Consider the following 16,274-nt stretch of genomic DNA (forward strand, 5'->3'; position numbering starts at 1 on the left):
AGACCTGTGGCTGCAGTTCTGTGACCCCTAGTCTAGAGTAACAAGGATCCACCTGTCAGTTTCTTTGCCAAAGACCATTTCACATCCCAGGTCCTGCCCCGCACCGCACCCCCCTACCCCCCGCGCCTTCCCCAGTCTGACTTACTGGGTCTGTCCATACCCACGATAGAAGTGAGGAAATGAACAGCCCCTTGTCCCTTCCTCCACTTCATACCACATGGTTCCTAGTGCAGGCCTGACCCTGGCTTTGAGTATGTTCTGATTTGTCAATATCACCTTCAAAATGTCATCAGAAACTGAATATAGTATTGGGAATATCACTTGAGAAGTGCAGAGGACTGTTGGGGTTTGGTGGTGGTGATTACTTACATCCTTGTCCTTCCCCTCTGAGACCAGAACAAATTGAAAAGACATCAAAACCAGACTGATGGAAATCAGCATAGCTTATCTGTCACTGAGGAGGCTGGCTGGGGACACACAGACAGCACCAGGGCTCTCCGAATACCCTGTTGACATACCACGGTCAGCTCCAGCTCGCTGCTGGTTGTGGCTGCCCTAGTCTGTTGGTCTGGTGATGAACTGATGATTAAGATATTTTGAATATCAGCTCTGGAATTTACCCAGCTTTAGCTACAAGCTCCCTTTCTGTGTCGAGTTTTGTGCCCTGATGCCTACGATGCTCAATAGTATCTCCAACTTTGGCAACCAGAAAGTCGCCCTCCTCCTTTTAGAGGAAGTGAGTGGGTCAGAGCCAGAGCAGGCCAGATGGTTTCCACCCTTTTCTCTCGTCTGTATGGAAGTGGAAGGGCAAGTTCACACACCTGTATGGAAAAGGGAGGATTCCCACTTCCCCTTCTGAGCAGCCTTGCCATTTACAGGAAAGGCAGTGTAGCCTAATGTGGGAAGCACAGCTTGGAGGCCACACTGCCGGTTGGAATCCTATCTGTATGACCTTTAGGCAAATTGCTTTAACTTGGCCTCAGTGTTCCCATCTACCCAGTTGGGATAATGTCAGTACCTACCGTACAGACTCATTACGAGGGTCAAATAGATGAACAAAGCATACCAAGCTCTTGGAGCCAAATCCAGCAAAGTGAACCACAGTGAACACTGTGTTATCTGTTACCTTCAGTCCATACCACTGATCGCTCTAAAGATCAGCTGTTGTTTTACTGTTAGTTCCTTGACTAGTTGTTCTGACAGTCCTATCACAAAGGAGAGGAAGTTGTTGGGTAGGATACTTTGATGAATCAAAAGAGTTGAAAAGTAGACTTCGTTGGTGGCTCAGTGGTAAAGAATCTGCCTTACAATGCAGGGGACATGGGTTCAATCCCTGGTGTAGGGAGATTCCAATAGGTCTGCATGCCCGCAATGAAGATCTGATGCAGCCAAATAAAAACAATTTTTTTTTAATTTATAAAGATTGAAAAGAAACCAGCAGTTGTTAGGAGTATGACTATTATTCCAAATTTTGTGTGAGTTTTACATTACCCCACTATTTTGGAATTTCTGGAATCTGCTTTATACCCTCTTGGGAGAACGGCAGGTTCATCAACCTCTGGTCTGTCGCATCATTCCTGCAGAGCCCTGCCGGCAGTTCTGTGATCCATCCTCAGACTTGGGTATATTTCACGTGAACTGATTTTAAACAGATGTCTCACACTCTTCCCTTATCAGTCTAGGATTTCAAATACTAATAGCTTCTCCTCTTCAGCATGAATTTGGAGAATAGTGCCCTCGATGGAGATGGCAGCAGAATAGAGTTTGCCTTAGTTTGCTCTTTGCTTTCACTAATTTTCTCATTCCAGGCGTAGATTTAGAACTCATCCATGTCATCCTTGGTATTTTTATGAGCTTCATTTTCTCTCTTTCCCAACATCCTTATGGCACTTACTCAAAGCGAGAAAGTTCCCAGACTGACTTTTGCCATAGTTTGTGTGGGATGTTGCACCCAGCTTATGAAGACATCTTGGGCTCCGGGACAGAAGTAGGAACAGGCAGAGTGGGACCTCGTGACTGGTGACTTAGTGGTGACAGAGAGCCAACCGTGGTGGTCAGTGGGCATCCACTTCTCAGATCATCCAAACTCCTGCCCCGTGCTCACCATCCCGTGTCTCCCACGTGTGTGTTTCGTGTTGACCAGCTGGTTCACTGGGACAGCATCTGGTGCAGAGGACTGAGGGGTATTGGGCAAACAGGGATGTGTGAGAAATGCCAGTCCCCAGAGGAGCCGTTTCTAGACTGGGATCAAACATACGCACAGATGACTCCCGAACAGGATGGTTTGTGGTGGGAGCATGACATTGAACAAGAACCACAAGAGTCCAGGGAGAGAGAATCCTCCTAGCAAGGTGACTAAGAAAAGCTCATTCAATCTGAGTCTTCAAAGATGACCTAGATTTCAGTAGATGGTGGCTGAGAGTTGCTAGGGAGACAGCATTCCAAGTTCAGGAAACAAGTATGGAAGAGACACAACACATTTCACAGAACTATTGGATGTGTGGGAGAAACAGCTTATTTTTAAAGTAAGAGGTATAAAGTGGGAGGAGAGTGTAATTTGGGTGTTCCCATTGATAAATGTGCAGAATGTTGCTCAGAGTTCCCAGGGCTCTTTCTCTGGAATTACGCCTTCCTTCCTTGCTAGTAATCAGCCTTAAAAGAACCATCGGTAGCCATGCCTCCTGCCCAGATGCCCGCCTCCTCTTCTCCCTTTCGAGCAGAGCTAAGGAGGAACAGGAAGGTGGTTACAAGAATTGGCACTCATGTCATAAAATGAAGGGAGTCATGGGACTTCCCCAGTGGTTCAGTGGCTAAGACTCTGTGCTCTCAATGCATGGGGCCCAGGTTCAATACCTGGTCAGGGAGCTAGATCTCACATACCACAACTAAAAAAAAAAAAAAAAAAATCCACAACTAAGACCCAGTGCAGCCAAATAAATATTTAAAAAAAAAAAAACCTGAAGGAAATCATCAGAGGGAGCAGACTCAAAGAGGACTCGGACCTTCTGAAAAATTCCTCCAAACCAAAGACAGGGCTTTAGAGTCTGAAAACTTAGGTCATGGGCCTGATGTTTGAAGACTATATTTGAGAAAGAACTAACAGTATGTTTTAAATATATCTCAGTACAGAAAAGAATAGATGGGCGGTGGTTTAAATGTGGCCCTTTATGAAAGGAGGTCAAGGATTCAAGTACCTGCCAAGTGTCCATGCTGAAACCCAAGATCAAAGTGCATGTGTCTTGTGTCCCAAGACCTGTGGTGGGATCAGTGATGAGGTTTCTGTAGACGCAGAGGCAGGAGAAGGGGAAAGTACAAAGTTCAGATTAAAGAGAAAAAGACTCGCTGATGGAATAAAAGCACCAGAGAAGGAGTGGTGTTCTAGAGGCAGCAGTCTGTCTTCCCATCTGAGCTGAGCAGCTCTGATGCTTCTGAATCACTGAAGGCACACCGCTTGGTTCAGATGCTGTAGAAGGGAGTCAGGTGGGGAACCCTGCTGTGGTCTGCATGTCTGTGTCCCTGTAAAGTTCATGTGTTGAAACCTAAGGAGGTGGGATTGGGAGGGGATGAGGTCATGAGGGTGGACCCCTTGTGATTGGGGTGAGCGCCTTTTATAAAGGAAAGAGGCCTCAGAGAGCTTGAGCATCCCTTCTGCCAGGTGAGGTTATAGGGAGAAGATGACCAAATCTGCACCTTGGTCTCAGCCTTTCCAACCTACAGAACTGCCAGCAATAAATGTTTGTTGTCCTAACCCTCCTGGTCTGTGGCGGTGTCACGGCAGCACCAACCACCTGAAACTTGCGTCCTGTACCTTGGCTCCACTGAGCATGAGACACACGTGTTTTCCTCCTCATGTCAGGTAGTGGCGTCTGTCAGCCCCTTTTTACAACCGAGGAAGCTCAGACCCAGAGAGCCTCCGTGACCTGCCCAGGTAAGCATGACATCAGAGCTCTAATGGACCCACCTGTTCCAGGCTGATGTACTCACCCTACAGGGAGCTGCCCGGAAGGCAGCCCCTCAGACCAGCTCCTAAAGCACAGGATTATGGCTCTGTTACTCCCATGCTGGCTGCTTCCCTTCCCACCAGGGTGATCATTTAGCTCCACGCTATGTTGGTGTGACTTTAAAGTGTTCAGAACCTGCACATTGTCTAGTGAGAGGTTTCAGTTAATGGATTAGAGATGCTGGGAGAGTTGTACAAAGATTCCCAAATATTAAACTAATTTAAAACTATCTGATTTATGCTTATTATGTATATTTCTTCCTCCTGTGATGCCATTGAGTAAAGAAAACTGCCAAGTCCTAATAGATAATACCAAATCATACCTATAAATTTTAATAAAAGTTTTTGTCAGAAAAAAAATCACATTTTCATTATTACTGTTTTTTAAAGAACTGACCATAGCATATATTTACTTAGATATTAATACAACACTTATTTCATCAGCATTACCGTAAAACTTTTGAGTCAGTTTCCCAGACACTGAAGACCGTTCCAAATCGCTTTGGTCCCTGGTAATAAGTAAATGCCATCTTAGAAATATGCCCTTCCCCCCACCCTTACTGATGATCCAGCTCTGCTCCAGGCATTTTGCCAGTTGCTGGGGAAACAGCAATGAAAAGATAACCTCATTTTGGAGGAAAGACAAAAACAAGCAAACCAAATAATTACATATTATCGTGACTGTTCTGAAGGACACAAGCAGGGTACTGATGCTGAGAATATCTCGGGTGCTATCATACTTGAGATGGTTTTGAGGCATATGGAAGGATACTGGGGTGTCTGCCTATGTGTTTAAATTGGTTGTTCTTATTTTCCTGAGCGGAATAAGATATCACTGGAAGTTTCCCACGTTCTCTCAGGAGCCATCTGGAAGGTCTTGACAGAGCTGTCCTCCACCTGAATGGTGGCCCTTGGTGGAGGGTGAGTGAGCCTCATACTGGGCTCTGACACTTCACTGAGCACCTAGGGTTCCGGCTACTCTCTATGTGATTGGCAGGCTTCCACACTCATACCTTATCATTTCAGCCCTGTACCATACGGTGAGCTCTTGGAAGATTTTTTTAAGTGACAAGGATCCAAATTTAAGTGATATCCAACTGAATTGGTAGTACCAATGTCATCTGAGGACAAATGGGGCAGTGGGTGATTTTCATGCCTGGCAGTGGCCCATCCTGCATGGCAGCTGCCAGCATCCTTTAAATGAGAAGAATAAAACAAATCTCCATTTCAGAAAATCTAAAATGGTGTGTGTGGGTGCATATATGGGTGGTACCGGCTGTGTTATAATCTCACTCCTTTCTGGGAGATGCAATATGGATTCTGAACAGCCCATTTGATTGTAAGACACTTGAGGACAGGAATTGTCTCTTGTGTCCAATCCCTAGTGTGTGCCTAGCATAGCACCAGACACAGCAAATGTTCAATCAGTGTTTTGATGAATGAATGGAGGAATCAGGAAGGACTAGACATCATGGTATATAGTAAGAAAAACATGCTTTCCAGTCAATTAGATCTGAGTTTACATTATATCATGTGTCATGGACTGAATGTGTGACCCCGAAAAATGCATATGTTGAAAACCTATTCCCCCTACCCCATGTGATGGTTTTAGGAGATGGGCTCTGGGAGGCAATTAAGATAAGACGAGATCCTGAGGGGGGAATCCCCATTAATGGGGTTCATGCCCTTCTAAGAGTCACAGGAGAGCTTGCTTCTCTGCCTTCCACCATATGAGGATGCTAGAAGAAGTTGGCAGTCTGCAGCCCCAAAGAGGCTCTCACCAGAACCCGACCATGCTGGCACCTGATCTCAGACTTCCAGCTTCCAGAACTCTGGGAAATACATTTGCCACCTAGTCTATGGTGGTGTCAGAGCACCCTATGACCTTGTCCAATTATGTAACTTCATATAACTAGTGTGGCAGTCCAGGATTGGGGAAATCACACAGATCACATGGTCTACAGGGGAACACTGATACAAATGAGCTTACTTACAAAACAGAGACAGACACATAGACATAGAAAGCAAACTTGTTTATCAGGAAGGAAAAGAGGTGGGGGAGGGTAAATTAGGAGGTTGGGATTAGCAGATACGCCTTCAGTTCAGTTTAGTTGCTCAGTCGCTTTGTGACCCCATGGACTGCAGCATGCCAGGCCTCCCTGTCCATCACCAACTCCCAGAGCTTACCCAAACTCATGTCCGTTGAGTCTGTGATGCCATCCAACCATCTCATCCTCTGTCATCCCCTTCTCTCGCCTTCAGTCTTTCTCAGCATCAGGGTCTTTTCAAATGAGTCAGTTCTTCACATCAGGCAGCCGAAGTATTAGAGTTTCAGCTTCAACATCAGTCCTCCCAATGGACACTCAGGACTGATCTCCTTTAGAATGGACTGGTTGGATCTCCTTGCAGCCCAAGGGACTCTCAAGAGTCTTCTCCAACACCACAGTTCAAAAGCATCAATTTGGCACTCAGCTTTCTCACATCCATACATGACTACTGAAAAAACCATAGCCGTGACTCGATGGGCCTTATTGGCAAAGTAATGTCTCTGCTTTTTAATATGCTGTCTAGGTTGGTCATAACTTTCCTTCCAAAGAGTAAACGTCTTTTAATTTCATGGCTTCAATCACCATCTGCAGTGATTTTGGAGCCCAAAAAATAAAATCTGCCACTGTTTCCACTGTTTCCCCATCTGTTTGCCATGAATTGATGGTTCTGGATGCCATGATCTTAGTTTTCTGAATGTTGAGCTTTAAGCCAACTTTTTCCACACTCTTCTTTTACTTTCATCAAGAGGCTCTTTAGCTCTTCATCACTTTATGCCATAAGGGTGTCTGAGGTTACTGATATTTCTCCTGGCAACCTTGATTCCAGCATTTCTCATGATGTACTCTAATATAAGTTACATAATCTGGGTGACAATATACAACCTTGACATATTCCTTTCCCAATTTGGAACCAGTCTGTTGTTCCGTGTCCAGTTCTAACTATTGCTTCCTGACCTGCATACAGATTTCCCAAGAGGCAGGTCAGGTGGTCTGGTATTCCTGTCTCCTTCAGAATTTTCCACAGTTTATTGTGATCCACACAGTCAAAGGCTTTGGCGTAGTCAATAAAGCAGAAATAGATGTTTTTCTGTACACACATTGCCTCTGCTGCTGCTGCTAAGTCGCTTCAGTCGTGTCCGACTCTGTGCGACCCCATAGACGGCAGCCCACCAGGCTCCCCCGTCCCTGGGATTCTCCAGGCAAGAACACTGGAGTGGGTTGCCATTTCCTTCTCCAATGCATGAAAGTGAAAAGTGAAAGTGAAGTCGCTCAGTCATGTCTGATAGTGATCCCATGGACTGCAGCCTACCAGGCTCCTCAGTCCGTGGGATTTTCAGGCAAGAGTACTGGAGTGGGGTCCCATTGCCTTCTCCAGTACACACATTACTATATTTAAAATGGATAACAAGGGCTTACTGTGTAGCACAGGAAACTATATTCAATACCTTGTAATAACCTATAATGGAAAAGAATAGACACATGTATATGTTTAACTGGATCACTTTGCAGTACACTAGAAAGTAGCAACATTGTAACAACTGTACAGGTCAATTTTTTAAAAATCACTAAATGCTCCCGGCTTTTTGGCACCAAGGTTATCACGGCTGGGTTCAAGGACTCCAGAGTCTGCAGTGAATGGCATTTGGAATATGGCATGATAGAGCTGACCAAGGTCCCCTCAGGGTCACCATCTTCCCCCTGCCTCAGGGCCACCTCCAAACAATTGCTCGCCAACAATAAAAACCTAGATCTTTCCCACGGCCTGTGGGATCTTTCTGACCTGCCAAACTCCCTCAGACCTCCCGCCACACTTGCTCAGGGCTTCAGCCACACTCTTCACTGGTTCCCTCTCAGAGCCCTTACCATCCTGAGGCCTTGTCCTTGCTTCTTCATCCCCAGATAAGCTATTTCCGTGACTTGATCTTGCCACCTTAAATGCCACTTCCCTAAATTTGGAGGCCTTCTCTAAGTAGTAGTTGTTTAGTCGCTCAGTCGTGTATCCGACTCTTTTCGGCCCCGTGGACGGTAGCCCACCTCCTCTGTCCTTGGGATTTCCCAGGCAAGAATACTGGAGTGGGTAGCCATCTCTTCTCCAGGAAATCTTCCCAACCCAGGGATCAAACCCAGGTCTCGTGCACTGGCAGCAGATTCTTTACCACTAAGCCACCAGGGATGTCCCCTTCCCTAAGTAGCAGATCTAAAATATCTCCCCCAGACCCTCCTCACACACGCCTGTCTCTTACTTGGCTTTATTTTCCCTTGTAAGAGTTTCATGGTTATGTATTTATTTGTCTCCCACCTGGAAGACTGAGGGCTTTTTCTCTTGCCTGACACATAGGAGAGTCTCAGATGTTTGAATAAATGACTTTGTGAATGAATGGACAGGAGATGATTAGCATGGAGGTCGCTCACACCGTCTCTGAGTGGGGTGGGGGCCTGCGGTAATCTTGTCCTTCACAAGAAGGACACCGTCCTGGAAGAGAATGTAAAAGAAGAATGTCTATATTTATGTATATGTGTAACTGAACCACTATGCTATATACCTGAAACTAACATGACATTGTAAATCAACTGTATTTCAATAAAAAAATTTAAAAAGGCACTAACACATATGTATGGAATCTAGAAAGATGGCACTGATGAATTTATTTTCAGGGCAGCAATGGAGAAACAGACATAGAGAACCAGCCTGTGGACACGGGGGGAGGGGAGGAGGGAGAGGATGAGATGTATGGAGAAAGCAACATGGAAACTTACAATACCATATGTAAAACAGATAGCCAATGGGAATTGCTGTATGACTCAGGGAACTCAAACAGGGCTCCTTACAACCTAGAGGGGTGGAATGGGGAGGGGGATGAGAGGGAGGTTCGGGAGGGAGGGCACATGGGTGTACCTATGGCTGATTCTTGTTCATGTTTGACAGAAAACTACAAAATTCTGTAAAGCAATTATCCTTCAATTAAAAAATAAAATTTTAAAATAAATAAAAGTAAATAAAGGGGGAGGTCCCTGAGCTAAACAAATGCAAAAAAAAAAAAAAAAGTTCAGGAAAAAAAAAGGCATTGTGGTTATCAATAAGATTATCTATGTCATCTCAGCAAAGTGGGCCCATATGTATTTCAGAATCGAACATATGATGGTAAACAGTCAAATCCCACCACTGTTAAGAATAAATGAGCTGTCTGTTCTCTTATGAACTTAATGGATAAATTCTGCTGCTCTGTGCTGTTCGGATTTAGAAGTGAAGACAAAAGTAATTGTGAAGGTGAAGGATGGCACTAGAAACTATTTTTAGAAGCCTGCAACCCAAGAGATTCTTTTTTTTTTTTTTTTTAATTTTGAAAGGTGCTCAGTAAAAAAAAAAGTGCTCAGTTAGGCCTTATTTGATTTTATGACCTCTCTTCAGCTGTTTCTTGAATTACAACTTGGAAATAATGATCAACCCAGTTGTTCTCCTTGTCATTAGAACTCACCAACTAATAGTGCCTGATGAGAAGAAGATGTTAGCTTGGTCCAGCGAGGAAATGAGAGGAAACCCCGAGGTCACCTTTGTTAATTACCCCTGGGCTTCCCGCCACTTGCCAGAGTGGCTCTGGCAGGGCAATGGGCTGCACCTACAGGAAAACCAACTGTACAGTGATTTACCAAAGGGTTTTGAGCACCTGACTTCAGATACCATGACAAGGATCCCTCAAGGACGTGCTACTCTTAGAAATAACTTTTCAAGCACTGAGTTGGGACACAGAAAACATTCATCAACAGCCGGAGAGACCAGGAGGGCTGTGATGAGAGTCATCCCCACCAGGCAGGGGCCAGGGAGAGTGGAGGATGACAGCTGAAAGCAGTGGCAGCTACAGAGGAGGCTGACATGATGAATAGTGTGAAGGCCACGTTAGAGGAGCAGAATTGAGAGCACATCACAAGGAGGGGACCTTTACAGAGGAGACACTTGAAACCAGTGGCCTCAATTCTCTCCCTCTCCAACCGACAAAAATCAAGCTAATGCCTATTACCTCTCTATCTGCCCCCATTTTAAATTTTTTGCAAACCAACACTCAGACAAATCAGTGGGTGAAAACATCACTAAATTTTTTATAAGATCAAGGATGCCCATTGTCGAAGTTTTTTAAAAAAAAAAAAAAAGTAACAATCTAAAAGTCCCTCCAATGGGTTAAATGAATTAGGTACTATCCATTCTTAGGATAGTATGCAGTGGATCAAACGTGCTTTGAAAAAAACTGAATCGTGAGAAAAATGGTCACGGAAATGATAAGTGAAAAAGCAAATTATTCATCAGTTTATACCACATTTTTTTCAGTTCTTAAAAGATGGTTCTAGGTGCCTGAAAAAAAGACAGGAAGGATAGCAAAATGTCAATAGCAATTATAGTTTTAATTGTTATAACAAGTATATAACAATTACACCTGAATGGGAAATTACAGGTGATTTTTATCTTCCCCTTGGTGTTTTTCTAAAATTTCCAGAGTTTCTGCAATAAACATTATTTGTAAAATGAGAAAGTCATTATTTTTTTTTTTGACAGAATCAGTCTATCACCCAGAGATTCAACTTACCTAACTAAAATGAGTGCTTTGCAACAAAAAAAAAAAAAGGTGGGGGGAAGGGGAGAAACCCTCTTTCCCCTTGAGGATACTTCTTTTGATGTTTAAATTGTGATTTTATAGAAAAACAACATTTTTATTTTAGAGGCAGCAAGAAACTATGTGATCTTGCATGGGTCATTAGATAATTTCCAGGTGAATTGACAGTCCCTACTGTGTTAGAAAGACCCGAGTTCAAGGTCCAGGTTCCTGCTGGGCCCCTGGAAACCTGGGACATGACGGTCCTTCAAAGCTTCCCCACGTATAAACAGCATGCTTGCTTTTCTGTTCACCTCACAAGATTATTTTTGAGTCCAAACTCCTCACATTACATGGAAAGTAAGACAGGGCCGTTCTCCCAGAAATGCAGTCAGGACTTTTTTTTTTGTTTTGTTTTTGTTTTAACTTTTTATTAAAACGCTTAAGATACAGATTGACTCTCTTTTGTAAATAACTGTTTTACTTTTCCTGAGATAGGACATATACGCACTCTGATAAAACAGAATGAAAAGTCTCAATTTACGGGAGTTCTTGTACAAGGCTCTGATCTTAACTGTTAGGAGCCAAGCTCCTCACAGCATCTTCTTTCCTCTATTTTATTATAGGAACTGTGTTTTCTGTGGGGGAAGAAACAGACAGGTGCCACTTGATTTTTCAATCCCAACTCTTTCTCCGGTGGCCAAAATAAACCACTTTCACAAAGAGCTGCCCTGTGTAGAATCCATAGTTTTCTAGCTTGCTAAAAATTGACTAGGGACAAATAGAAAAAAAAATAAGAAGAAGAAAACTAACACTGAAGCAATCACACCTCTCATATCTCTGGATAGAGAAGTATGGGTTACCTTTAGCCAAAGGAAATCAAAAGTATGCAATTTAACTACCTAGTTCATTCACCATTAGCTAGATTTGTTCACTTAAGGCTTTAACCCCTTTCCAAACCAGCTATGCTTGCTAATAAATGAAAGACTTGTTCTTCCCAGCTTTATGCTTCATTGAGCCTCTGCATTTGGTACCGAGCTGTGAAAAAGTTATGCTTTCCCAACAGGTCAGTACTAAAGACTAACGATGCGACATCCAACTAAAGAAAAATATTCTCACCCCAGGAATGTGTTATCCACACTTTCCATGCTCTCACATTAAAAGCAAGAATCCACTGACTTTAGTTCAGTCCTCGGCAAATAAGCCTCAACATCACAATTTTCAGTTCTGAGAAAAATACCTCTAATTTTTCATTAAAGAAGATATATTTCCATATGAAGACCGTCTCTTATCCCTTCATCCTCCAAGAGTCTGCCTGCTCTCATCGCCCAGTGGGGACATGTGCTCTTCTGCGCACTGTTGGAAGGTACTGCTGCCCCACGTGCTGGTGCAGCTCAGCACCCCGGGACTTGAGGTGGCAGGATTTGTCGAGTAGAGCCGTGTGCCATCACGGGCCACCTGGAAAGAAAAACACGTCTCACCGCTGTGGTTGATTTCAAAACAAAGTGATTCTATTTTTTAAAGAAAGTGTTGTTAATGTAATTGGTGACCCTCCTCATAACTTTTTTAAGTTCACAATATACTTGGTCCAGAGTTTGTTTTTTTTTTAAATCTAGTGAATGGCATTTAGACATTTCATAAAATTATGCACAGATACACGTTGGGAGTCCAGAGCTCAGTTCAGTGAGCAGCAGGCTGGTGAGAGAGGCTCCCCGTCTCCCTGGCTGCCTTTGGTAGGTGGCACCACCCTGTGCACAGAGCCCTCGGAAAGAGCAGAACTCCAGCCTTGCAGCTGAGGCTGGTTTCCACTGTGGTGGGCTCCGGTCATGTCTCATCCCAGCATGGATAGTATATGGGTCACTGCGGAGGAGTTAGTTCTAGTGTGGGTTATTGTTACTGTCTTTACTCAGTAAGTTACCAATTTCAGCCAGTCTTTGCTTTTATGCAGTTTTAAAATTTCGTTTCTTTCTGTAGCACCTTTTTCATTTTCAGTTGTAAAAAGTGACTTTCACCTCATGAAAGATTTGAGAACATCTCTCATGTTGTCACACACTGCAGGTGTGTCTCAGTCATTTTTGCAAATTCTAGGGGACATTTTTTTTTTTCTCAATAGGAGAGTCACACAGGACACAGATAACAGCTTAAGGACTCTTAATTCTGTGAGTTGAGAACTTCGACATCTGATACTATAGCATTTGTTTGAATCTAGGAAAGATTTACTCCACTTGCAGAGTTTGGTTTCTTTATTGGACTCTTCATGAACTCTTTTTTTGTATTGGTAATCAGGTTTTTTTTTTTTTTTTTTGGTGTTAAAGGTTATCATCTGTAACTTTTCCAGATTTGGGGGGTGGGTGGGTGGGTGGGAAGTGTTATGAAATTGTCTTTCTCCAGGCCAGAAATAACCTGGGGAAATTCTAATCCAAGAACTGTGTGTTGAGCTGTTCCTTTTGAGCCAGCATCACTTGTCAGTTAGCACCTGGTATAAGTCTCAGCGTCCCCAGCGGTGTGATGAGGGTTATTTTTATGGCATTCCATTTTCCTAATGTCATGTGTGAAATTGGATTTTCATGAACTTAACCAATGCTTTACCCAGTCAGGACTTCTTTTTCGACATAGGGCATCTCTCACTGGAATGCCAGAGGGGAGGCTGGTTCAGAGAGATAAATCCCTGCGGAGATAAGCTGTGAGTCACCCAGTGAGTCACGGAGGCCAGCAGCAGAGGAGGCAGGACCCACCAAGGTCTGCGGCAGAAATGTAAGTTCGGCCTCTTCCCAAACAGCGTGGGACTCACAGTAAATATTTTGGCTGCTGTACCATCTGGCAGTATCAGTTCTCAGCCAGCCTGGTTCTGAACATCTCTTCTGAGAGATTCTTGGCCATCTCAACTAAGAAGGAGTGGATTGCTTTGTAGTTCTACTCAGCCAACACTCAGGTTCAGGGTCAGAGGTACACAAACTGGTCAAGCCACCACCACTTCACACCAGCACCCTCAAATTTCCTGCCTTTATTCTTTCCCCATCTTCCCTTGACTTGTCTGCTTTCTCCGTCTGCCCTGCTTTCCTGTCCACATTCCTGCCTACCTTCCCTCCTCCCCCAGCCCTGGCTGCCCTCAGGCATGTCCCTTCACCTAACTTCTCTCTGAAGTTGCACAAAGACCCATCACTTTTGCTTGAAGTCTTCCCAATGCAGATGTTCTCCAGAAGAAAACAGCTGTTCATTCTGCTTGAGGGTGGCAATAATACACAGAAGAACTATACAAAAAAAGTCTTAGTGATCTAGATAATCATGATGGTATGATCACTCACCTAGAGCCAAATATCCTGGAAGGGTGAAGGCAAGTCTGCCTTAGGAAGCATTACAATGAACAAAGCTAGTAGAGGTGATGGAATTCCAAATAAGCTATTTCAAATCCGAAAAGATACTCAATATGATAGCAAATTTGGAAAATTCAGCGGTGGCCACAGGACTGGAAAAGGTTAGTTTTCATTCCAATCCCAAAGAAAATCAATGCCAAAGAATGCTCAAACTACCATACAATTGTGTTCATTTCACATGCTAGCAAGATAATGCTGCAAATCCTTCAAGAGAGGTTTCAACAATATGTGAACCAAAAACTTACAGATGTACAAGTTGGATTTAGAAAAGGCAGAGGAATCAGAGATCAAATGGCCAACATCAGTTGGATCATGGAAAAAGCAAGGGAATTAAAAAAAAAATAAATCTACTTCTGCTTCATCGTTTACACTAAATCCTTTGACTGTGTGGATCACAATAAACTGTGAAAAATTCTTAGAAATGGGAATACCAGACCACCTTACCTACCTCTTGAGAAACCGGTATGCAGGTCAAGAAGCAACAGTTAGAACCTTACATGGAACAACTGACTAGTGCAAAATTGGGGAAGGAGTATGTCAAGGCTGTATATCGTCACCCTGCTTACTTAAATTATATGCAGAGGAAATCATGCAACAATGCCTGGCTGGATGAATCACAAGCTGGAATCAAGATTGCTGGGAGAAATATCAATAACCTCAGATACGTAGATGATACCACTCTTATGGCAGAAAGCAAAGAGAAACTAAAGAGCTTCTTTATGAGGGTGAAAGAGGAGAGTGAAAAAGCTGGCTTAAAGCTCAACATTCAAAAACTAAGGTTATGGCATCTACTCATCATTTCATAGCAAATAGATGAGGGAAAAGTGGAAACAGTGGGAGATGTTATTTTCTTGAGCTCCAAAATCACTGGAGATGGTGACTGCAGCCATGAAATTTAAAGACACTTGTTCATTGGAAGAAAGGCTATGACAAACCTAGACAATGTATTTAAAAGCAGAGTCATCACTTTGCCAGCAAAGGTCCATATAGTCAAAGCTGTGGTTTTTTCAGTAGTCATGTACGGATGTGAGATTTGGACCGTTAAAGATGGCTGAGGGCTGAAGAACTGATGTTTTTGAGTTGTGGCGGTGGAGAAGACTCTTGAGAGTCCCTCGGACTGCAAGAAGATCAAACCAGTCAATCCTAAAGGAAATCAACCCTGAATAGTCATTGCAAGGACTGATGCTGAAGCTGAAACTCCAATATACTGGCCACCTGATGTGAAGAACGATTTAGGGCAAGAGGAGAAGGGGGCAACAGAGGATAAGATGGTTGGATGGCATCAATGGACATGAATTTGAGCAAACTCCAGGAGATAGTGAAAGACAGGGAAGCCTGGAGTGCTGCAGTTCATGGGGTCACAGTCAGACTTGACTTAGCAACTGAACAAAAACATCCTGCTTGATGCAAGTGAATTTATCAGATGCTTTCCTGGAAGCAGGCTTGGGTTTAGAGAAACAAAAGAGGACGGAAGGTCCTGGGGCTGGTAATTGTGTACAAGAACCTCAAACAGGAAAAAAAAAAAAAAAAAAGGTTCAGAAAGGTGGGATCAAGAGTAAGCTTTCATTTTACGAAACCAGAGCCCTCTGTCTGCAGTAACGCATCTCATCTCCTGGTTGGCTTAAAGACTGTGGGCAGCCCCAGCTCTGTCCTTCCCTTTCACCCTCAGTCCCTCAAATGCGTCAAGAAGACATTGTCGGTGAGCACAGAAGAGGCTAGGCGAGCATTTCTTTATGGCTCTGAGTATCTGGGTACAGAAGTGACCCAGGCTCAGTCTCTGGGCCTGGCTCTGGACTGGGGTCCCCTCTGCACTCTTCCCCAGGCAGGGCCCTAAGTGGGCACCACAGGAATCCCAAAGGATAGAGGCTTGCAGAGGTTGAGACCAAGGCTCAAGTTCCCATAATCAAGCAAACTGCTTTCGTGGGGCCTCCTGATAGACTGCAGTTTCCTCTGTGCACGGCTTAGAGTCTCTGCCTCATATTTGGGTCAGAGCACCAGGAGGGTCACATGACTTGCTTTAAAATTAACCTCAAAACTCACTGTACAACAGCTCCCATTGTCACTAAACAGAAGGCTTCTTGGCGAGGATAAGCACAGTGTTTGTAATGAAGTCTGTCTGGAGGAATCATCTGGGAGAAAACTCTTTCGATTCACCGAGATTCAATGTTTCCCCCTGTAAAATGGGGTAGCTTTGTATGAAAAAAAGAAATAAAAGGCAATAAAATAAAAATGGCCACTTCATCCAGATCCCCTTCCCCCAAGCACCACC

The sequence above is a fragment of the Odocoileus virginianus genome, chromosome 27, assembly GCF_023699985.2.
Source record: "Odocoileus virginianus isolate 20LAN1187 ecotype Illinois chromosome 27, Ovbor_1.2, whole genome shotgun sequence".
NCBI lineage: Eukaryota > Metazoa > Chordata > Mammalia > Artiodactyla > Cervidae > Odocoileus > Odocoileus virginianus.